The sequence below is a fragment of the Dipodomys spectabilis genome, unplaced genomic scaffold, assembly GCF_019054845.1.
Source record: "Dipodomys spectabilis isolate Male_0828 unplaced genomic scaffold, ASM1905484v1 ptg000006l, whole genome shotgun sequence".
Taxonomy (NCBI): Eukaryota; Metazoa; Chordata; class Mammalia; order Rodentia; family Heteromyidae; genus Dipodomys; species Dipodomys spectabilis.
In genome coordinates, this window is record NW_024870683.1 from 16478785 (window position 1) to 16488946 (window position 10162).

Here is a 10162-nt window from a genome sequence, read left to right on the forward strand (position 1 = left end):
AAGTGATTAGTGTTTTCTACTTGGAGCTCCATAAAACACTTTGTCCCATGCATTTATTTTGTGCCTGACTCTGTGTCCAGACTCCTTAGACCTTTCTCCCCACATGAACTGAAGTTCCAAAAGAGTAAGACACAAAGAAGTAACAGCCAACCCCATGAATCCCGGGATAGCTTGAGATCTCTGCCAATAAGTGGATCTACACGTCATATGGCACTGCAGGAACAGCTCTGCAGACAGGTCTAGACCAGTGCCTGCCTGCTACATTCCTGCCTTTATCGGTAACCGCACCTCACGGTGACTTCCTTCAACATGTGAGGCAGCGCCTGCCTGTCTGATAACCCAGCTTCCTTCTGGAAAGGATTTCCTTTGGCCTGGGTGCATACCTGGCCCTGTAAGAGTTAACCACAAGGCAGCCCAGATCAGTAAAACATGAGGTTTCCATTACTGGTGGTATGCAGACAAGTGGCACAAGCATGGATTATGCAGTAATAAAAACACACTGCACAAAATTTATGTCAGAGGCTGCCCTGCTCTTTCCTAAGTGCAAGGAAACCAGGGTCTTGCTGCTCTGGACTGAGATTGTAGCAAACGTCAGAATTAGGCTTTCTCCTTACTTGTTGGCTGCACTCATCTTGTCCCCAAATGACACAGATGGAAAGGAAGGGTGCCAGAAGAATCCATTCCTTCTTTTGAGATGAATCCTAAGAGAACCAGTTTAGGATATCGAGAGGGAAAAGTGTGAAGGAGAAAGAAAAAAAAAGGTCAAGGAGGAAAAAAATGTGGAAAGGAAGAGAGGAAGGGAGAGGGAGAAGATGGTAGCAATGCATACATTTAGAAGACAGTGGTAGAGGACAATGAGCCACTTTTCTAGAAGGAAGGGAACTCATACACATTGAGATTTCACTATATATCAGGCATTATTTTGAACTTTCATTCATTATTTCTCAGAGGCCTAGCTATCTTTGGTTAACCACGTCACATAATTCGTAAGAGCTGTGGGTTTCCAACCAATGCCTGTCTGGGTTAAAATATTCTTGCATTTCTTGTTTTAGTTATGAGGTTTTTCAGCCACATTAAAAGGAGATTCAGCGAGTAAGGTTTTTTGGTTTTTTTTTAATCATTTCTCTTCCTTGGAAAACAGGATATGGAAAGGACCAATTGTTAGCACACAGCACTCTGGGAATTTTCAGAGGCTCTGCCCCATGATTTACCACTCTAAGAATGTGTGCAGCTTTCTGAAGTTCAGAAAAATATTTAGACTACAATTGTTTCCTAAACACCTACTGTATGTCAGGCCCAGTGATTCTTACAGTAAAGAAAGGATAAGAAGAACAATATCTTCCTTACAGAGCTCATGATCTTTACAGAGTTCCTGGGAGACATGTGAACAAGGGTGTGGTATATTGGTGACATGTACAAAGACCCAAAGCAACAGGAGAATCCATCTTGTAGTGTCAGAGGAAGGCCATGTGGGGAAGTGGAGACAAGACCGAATAAAGAAGCCATGCCCAAGGTCTCAGAGAGGGCATGGCTGACTCAGATAATAGAAAGTGATAGCTAAGAGTGAATAATAGTTTTCCCCCTAGCTGCTCATTGGTTTCACATGGAAGGGATTTAAATCATGCTATGCCCGAGGGTTAGTCTCCAAAATATCTTGTGGTATAGTCTAAGTGGCAATGTATTGTTTTTCAAAGCTCCTCAGGTAAGGTGGAGAGCCAGGTTCTCTCAGGCTTAGAGCAAGAAATAAGTCTGGAACAAAAAGAAGGCTGTGAAAATGAGAGGCATTACATGCTACTTTTTGCATGTTGAACATCCACTATGGCCATGCAATGTTTTCAAGCAGGAAAGTGACCCTGCTTATAGGAAGTGAGTCAACACAATGGTGATGCATTGGTAAGCTGAGTCGTGGTTGCCTCTTGTCAGAGAGCCTGACCACTTATGCTTATAGAAAAGACTAACTCTTCAGGTGATCCCATAGTCAGAGGCCTTGGGTCATGATGGAAAAGGCAGTGACTTGGAAGTTAAGAGACCTTGATTCCTCCCTTGTTGTGGCATCTTGGTCAAGGCTTTCACATCAGGCTCTGTGAAATTCCCACCAAACAATAAAGAGATTAAGCAAATCTAGACTTCATGAAGTTGACTGGATCCAGTGGCTTTAATTTGGTTTTAACCAAAATGTTTTGATTTTTTTACATTCAAGATAGACATAAAGGAAGTTACTGTTAATGGAATAGGTCTAGGCTAGGAGAGATTGGGGGAAGGATGAGCCCAAAATTTCAAAATGGTTAATGTTTTCTTTTTTACTTTGGTCTCAATGCAGTTGTGAGTTGTTTTTCTGGTATTTTCAATCTATGAGGACATTGCTTAGGTCATGATGCTCTTCAAATCATCTACTTCTACTTGCTAAGATCACTGGGAATCCTTGACTTCTTTTAGTCTGTTGAGATAGAAGAGAATCCAGATTTAGAACTGCTCTGTTTGTTCCAGCTGGCTCTGAGCCGAGAGTAGCACCATATTGGAGAAGGCCTCTATCAGTCCTTGCAATGCATTGGCATCAAGACAGAGGAAGTCTTTCAGAAGTTGGTGTGATGTACTTTTCATGGTTCTCCATTGATATAGATATAGCCCAAGTTTGTTTGTTTATGTTTTCTGTTGGTGGTGGTAGTGGTGGTCATAAGGTTTGAACTCAGTGCCTGGGCACTGTCCCTGAGCTTTTTCACTCAAAGCTAGAGCTCTACCACTTTGAACCACAGCTCAACTTCCAGTTTTCTGGTAATTAATTGGAGATAACTCTCTCACTCTCACAGCCTGCCCGGGCTGGCTGTGAACCATGATCCTCAGATCTCAGCCTCCTAAGTAGCTAGGATTACAGGCATGAGCCACCAGCACCCAGATTTAGCTCAAGTTTTTGATGTAGCACAATCTTCCCTCCACTTGGCTCTCCAACTTTATTTCTTAATAGGACTTGATATTGCTCTGAGTACCACGAAGAGTACTGCTCACCCTTTCTAAGGATGGCCCAGAGTTGTCATGCTAACAGGTCTTACTCCTTTATAGTTCCTCTGGAGTATTTTCCCTTTACCTTCCTGGGAAACTTACTCATTTATAACCTGATCTAAAGATGGCTTCATTTGTTTATTGAAAACTTAGCCTGTGTTCATGGAAAATAATGGATGGTTAGAGGATGAACTACACGGAATCTTTCAGTAATGATTCTTGGACTCTGTAGTCCTCTTCATTTTCTCCTAACTTTGTCACTTTCTGGTGATTAGTCATATGTCTGGATCTTTCTCTAGATTGTAAACTCTTAAGATTCACAGTGCCTCTCATTTATATTTGTGTCCATAGGACTGAGCACAGAGCCTGCCAAAGAGTAAAGACTAGAAATGTCCTGAATGAATAAATGATTAGATTATTCATTAAAATAATAGGTACATGAATTACCCAAGAAGAATGAGGATGGCTTTAATTTGTGTGTTTGTCATCGGTTGGAGAAGCTGTGTGTGACAGAGATGTTAAGGATCACTGATACCTTATAGATGAACCAAATAACCAATAGCTGGCCCTTGGCTTTTTCTGTACTACTAGAACACAAAGCCCTGATGACTGTCATCCTGTCATCCCAGCACCAAAGGGCCCTTAAGTTTCATCCAGCTCTGCCCTCTCAATCAGCATGGAGCCCTAGCAGAAACCTCTTGGCATTCAGTCACTGGTTTGGTTGCTTCTCTTCATCTGTCTATTTGATACGACCAGCCAGGAAGGCAGTGCTGATGAGGCGGTCTCAAGCTCTGTACCGACAGAAGTCAGGTGTCCTCGCTTCATAAAAGAAACATTAACTGATCCGATGGGAGCTGGAAACAGAAGTGCTGACAAAGATGTAACTCCCAAGGATTCTGAGGGCAAGGAGAAAACATTGCTCTTTCCTGATTTAGAGTCACTGTGAGTTTTGCAGACAAGACAGAGAAGAATGAGAAAAGCCAGATCCAAAGGCCATGAGACAGAAGGTTCAGCTGCTTGCTAGGGATAGCAAGAGTGAGGGGAGATGGAAGACCACTGTCCCTTTCCCTCTGTCCTTATGACTCTGTCACCAAGGTGATGACCTTTCCCCTAGATTGAGCATGCACATTGATTTCCTACTGTCTCTACTGTCTTCGGCCTCAATTTGTATCCAGCTCAATCTCTATACTGCTGTCTTGTGATGTTTCTAAATCACCTGACCAACATATTCTTGATTAAATCCTTCTATGGTTCCTCATTATTCTGAATAAAATTAAATTATCTCTGATGGCATAAAGGACCTCCTTAGACTTATTCCTAAAATCCAAAGGCAGTCACTTTCCTCCACAAGAAGATGTTTTGTTTTATACTCACCATGAGCATCAGAAAATCAGCACAACACAGATTCAGGAGTCAATGGCAGCAATGAGAATTACCTTCCATCCCCCACATACACATGAACCCTTTTATCTTATGGGCAAGTCATGTCAAAGTGGCATGTGCCTCTCTCCACTTTAGAGGTGACTCAGACACAGCCCTTGCTCTTAAGAAACACACACTCTGGTAGAAGAAAAAAGAAATGGAAACAAATGTCCATGTTAAGGTTATTCTAAAATTCTGCCAAAATACTCTGGGGACTTAGAGTCCCTTACTGTCTGTGGAAGAATTGAAATGTGCATTCACTTGAGGATTCTCCTTCTCCAAATTGTGTCTCTGGCAATATGGTATTCCCTAACCTTGTCTATTTCCAGAGGACTTGCCCATGGTATGTCCAATAGAATTGATCATTGTTGTGGCTCTTTTAAAACAGAAAATTAGTAAATAACAGTAGAGATAAATGCAAAAGAATTGATAATGTGGCAAGCTAGAATTTGGGACACTGGATCCGCTTTGGAATGACTCGATTGGATGAAATATTGTACTGACCTTGGCAAGTCTGAGGAAAGAATAAGAAGACACTCAAAGAACATGTGGAGTGTGAGCAGCTGCGTTTGCACCAGGAAGCGGAGCTGGGCTGAAGAGCTGCAGTCAGCATCTGAGCTAGGAGGAGCCTGTCCTGGCTTTGAAGCTGCAGGGGATAATGGAACCACAGTGCAAGCACAGGGCCTTTTATTGACAGGGTGAAAAGAAGCCAGCTGGGGTTTGCTATAGCTGGGCTTCTGATTCTGTCCCATACTTCTGAAAAATACCCTCTTTGTTCCTTTGCTGCAGGTGGCACCTGTCATTACAGGACATGTAAATCTCATGAACAGCCCCAAGCTACTTAAGAGATGCCCCTTCTCCAAATGTGTCTCAAACAGCTCTCCAAGTTCATCTCGTACTGTTTCTTTTTCTCAATGGGAAGATTCAACTGATTGAAGGTGACAGTGACTACAGAATTCTACATTCCAATAAAGCACCTCTAATTTTTGATACATGATGACAACCTCGACTTTGCTATCACTGTCACACACACACACACACACACACACACACACACACACACACACACACACACAAATGGTTAAAATCGTGAGAAAAAATGCTTTTATCTAAATCCCAAATGAGGTCCCCAACTAAGAAGCAAAGTCCTTCATGGGCACAGAAGTCATGACGAATGATTTAAAAGCCAAAAGTCAGGAGATTGGTGTGAAAATGAGAAGTACAACCCAATGACACAAAAGAAGTGCTGTTGGAAAAGTTCCGGAGCCCCTTAGGAATAGATGCAGAGAACAAGAGAAGGCCCAGGAGTGACATAATATACTGATCTGACTTCCATTCCCCTTCCCAAAGGCAGCAGGAGATTATAAGAATGCTTGCCTCTAAGCAAAAGCTACATTGTGAGAATTTGGATTGGGAAACTAATGTGGGACCAGAAGTGACTGGTATCACACAGAAGAAGATCACCCCATCAGAACAGACATTATCACACAAGCACAATGAAACTCAGGTCCCACCATTCCCCCAACCTCCCCAAAAAGGATGAGTACACCGCAGGAAGCAAATCAACTCCTTTTAACAGGTGGTGTGAACAAACAGGGTAGAGTCAACCAGAGATGGTCATCTGCAAAGATGAATTCTTAATCCACTCTCATCAAATAATTTGAAGAAATCCAATATGGTAAAAAAAAAAAAACATATTCAAAATGTATATCTAGTCAGTCAGAGGGGTGAGAATAAACAGAACTTGACATAGAGCTAAAGGGATTTATAGTGATAAAACATGAACTCTATAATATGAATAGTAAAAAGGTACTCAATGAATAAAAGAGAAAAAGCCCAATAGATCAACTGAATAATACAATGGGCCAAACTGAAAAGAGAAACTATAAGCTGAAAGGTTGAGCCCAGGAAATCTTACAGAAAGCAGAAAAAGGGAATAAAGGGATTAGAACAGCAAATAAAGATTAAGAACCATGGAAAGCAGATACCAAGTATCTAAAACCTCTCTCTTAGGTGTTTTAAAAGAAATAAATATTTAAGAAAATAATAATTCCCCAAAGTAAAGAAAGCCAAGACTCCACAAATTGAAAGTCACAATTGAAAATCCTTAGTAAGAATTAAACAATCCCATACACAAAATGTCAATACTCAATGGGGGAAGGAAAATCAAAGACCATGCAGAGAAAGAAAAGAAACTTCACCCACAAAGGAGCTGTTGCTTTAGTTAAATGAAAAAAAAATGAGAAGAAATCCTAGGTGAAAATGACTTCAAATCTAGAATTCTATGACCATCCAAAATTTCTCTGGACAGCAAAGATGAAAAACAATATTTACCTGAGATACCTGAATTCAGAAAAGGTGTAACCCACATTCTCTGAAGAGATATGCTAAAGAATATTTTATAAGAGGTAGGAAAAATTAAGCAAGAAGCTAGAAATTACATATAAAACAATAAGAAGTAGGGAAAATCTAATTAATAGGATGACAGTTTTGATGCAGATTTGCTAGATTGCAAAATTAGGTATATGGATTGAGAGAAAACAAGATATAATTAAAATAATTGTCAAGCCATCCACACACTTATAATCCTAGCTACCCGGCAGGCTGAGATCAGGCTGTGAGGCTAGGCCAGCAAAAAGCTAACAAAATCCCATCTATACCAGTAAAATACTGGGTGTGGTGGCAAGCACCTGCAACCTAGCTAAGGGGAAACATAAAGAAAATGATTGTCTTCTAGACAATCCCTAGCAAATCCAAGACTCTATTCAAAATACAATGAAGGCAAAACAGGGCTGCAAGTACCTGCCACTCAAGTGGTGAATATTTGTCTGTAAGTGCAAAGTCCCTAATTGAAAACCCAGTACAAATAAAGAAATAAACAAAGATCTGAAAGTTTCAAGGGCCATTTCCCAAAGAATATATATTTATTATGTGCATGAAAACATGCCAATTCTTCAATACAGAAATGAAATCAAAACCACAGTGATCTATCAGTTCATATGCCTCACAGTCGCCATGATTAAAAAGACAGATAATAACAAAGATGAATGAGAATGTGGAGTAATTGCAACCCTCCTTCACTACGGGTGTCATGTCAAACATTATACCCAAGTATCTTCCTCAAAAAGTTAACATAGAGTTATCACATGACACAACAACTCCACTCTCTGGCATGTACCCCCAAATAAATGTAAACGTATGTCCATGCGAGCCTTTGTATATTCATAACACTATTATTCAGAATAGCCAAAAGTTGGAAACAGTCCAAACGTCTCCCAATTGATGAATGGATAAAATGTAGTATATCTATGTAATGGCATCAATATTTCAGTGGGGAAAAGGAAGGAATGGAGAAATATGTATGAATCTAAAAACAAGCAACCAAAACATCGTAAGTCAAGTAAGATAATATGGTGGCCACTGACCACCTATTGTATGATTCCATTAATACAAAGTGTCCAAATTAAGTGACTCTCCAGGGAAGGGAAATTATTGATTTATTAGGGATGGAGGATAAAGGAGAGGCAAGATGGTAAGAGATGATGGGTAATGTATGTTCTTGGGCATCATGTATTTTTCTATGGTGATAATAATATAGTTAAGTTAGACTATGGTGATGGCTGCCTAACTCTGTATATCTATGATAGTTCATAGAATTGCATACTTTAAATAGGCAAAAGTTTCTGGATGCCTGTGGCTCACACTTATCTCTAATCCTAGCTACTCACAAGACTGAGATCTGAGGATCAGAGTTTTGAACCAGCCCAGGCAGGCAAATTTTATTAACACCCAATGATTCTTCTCTTCAATTAACCAGTGAAATGGTAGAAGTAAAGCTACGGCTCATGTGGTATTACTAGCTGTGAGCAAAAGTATAAGGACCTTGAATTCAAGTCCCTTTCTGGGGCTTGAAAAAAAATTCACACATACAGATTGTATTTTTTGGGGTGAGAGGGGTCTGGTCATTGGGCCTGAACTCTGGGCCTGGGCGCTGTCCCTCAGCTCTTCAGCTTAAGGCTAGCACTCTACCACTTGAGCCACAGCACCACTTCCGGCTTTTTTCTTTTTGCTTTATGTGGTGCTGAGGAATCAAACCCAGGGCCTCATGCATGTAAGGCAAGTGCTCTACCACTGAGCCACCTTCCCAGCCCCAGATTGTATTTTTAAATTGGATACTTTTTGAAGTTTCAGATAAAATAATATTTATATTGAAATAGAGTAAAAATTCTTGGTAGAGATGCTTAACAAACACACAGCAAACACAATCAAGTTCATACCATATAAAATAAGATTCAAAGTGAAAAAGATTGAATGAAATGAAAATGTTCACTGGCTGTTGATAAATACAGCCACAAATAAATTATTGTTACTAAATTCACCTAAAATTTAGCAATAAAATAGTTGAGTCCAAATTCAGAGATTTACCAAAAAAAGAAAGAAGTGTACAAACATTGCTAGTGAAAACTTGAACAAATTCTCAACAACAAAAGCATACCAATAAAATATAGATATGGACTTTAATAATATATTATTAGGTTTGTTCTAATACAAAGACAAGACAATACCTGATCATCTCTATCCCACTTTGAACATATATGTGGGTGTGTCATAAAGTTTGTCTAAAACAAAGCCATCAGTGAAGTGAAAATAAATTTCAAAAAGTTAATTTTATGAGTAAAGTCTACTAATAAAGTTGCAATAAAGAAAGAAATTACATGCTTAAAACAAACAAAAAACAAACCAAGTATTCAAATATAAATAGGACCCTGCACACACATGTAATTTTATCCATTTTTTTTAATTGTCATGGAAGCCTTCAAGTTTAGGTGAAGAAAAGCAAAAATCTCAAAGAAACCAACCTAAAATAATACACTTTACATGTATAAAGAAAGAAGTAATAAAGACAAAAGCAGGAGTTAATGAAATGGAAAATATAGCCAATGCCACAGGCATTGCTCTCTTTTGACCTTCCCAGATGGAGTCTGAGACTCTTTAAAAAAGCAGGTGACGCTTTATGGTTTCAAATTGAAAACATGGCAGCTTTTCTTCCCATACTGAAGTCAAGGCCTTGTATGTAATAGGCAGACACTCTACTTCTTGAGCCATATCCCCTGCTTGTTTTAGCTTTCAATTATTTTTAGATGAAGTGTCATGCCTCTTTGCCCAGACTGACCTTAGACCATCCTCCTCCTGATTCTCACCTCTCTAGTAGCTGGGATTATAGGTGTTCCCTGCCACGCCCAAGCCTACACGGTTCCTTTTGATGGAGCATTGCACTTGATCATTGAGCAAGAGGTCCCACACTTCTAAGGGCATCTCAAGCAGGTCAGATTTTTGCCATGATCTCTAAAGCACAGGAAGCAGAGTCTCATTTTTGGCAATTCCTTACAATGTCTTCTAACCTTAAATTGACCTTCTCCTCAAAAATAGACATCAGAATACCCCTCATTCTGACTGCACTATGTGGTGTTCCTTTCTTTTAAATTTCCAGAATGAGAAATTTCATGACCTTCTTCTCCACGACTACTAGCAGATCAGAACAATTTGAAAGTATTGGAAATAGTATTACATACAAAGGAGTATTTTTTCCCCAAGACAGGGAGTTAAAATGGATTTTCTGAGTTAAAATTATATGCAACATGTTAGACCAGGTGATTGTTTGGCTCCTTTTTCTTTTATTCTTTATAAGTGGAGGTCAAACAGATTCCTCCTGAAGCCTTTTTTTTTTATTTTTAGAATTCTT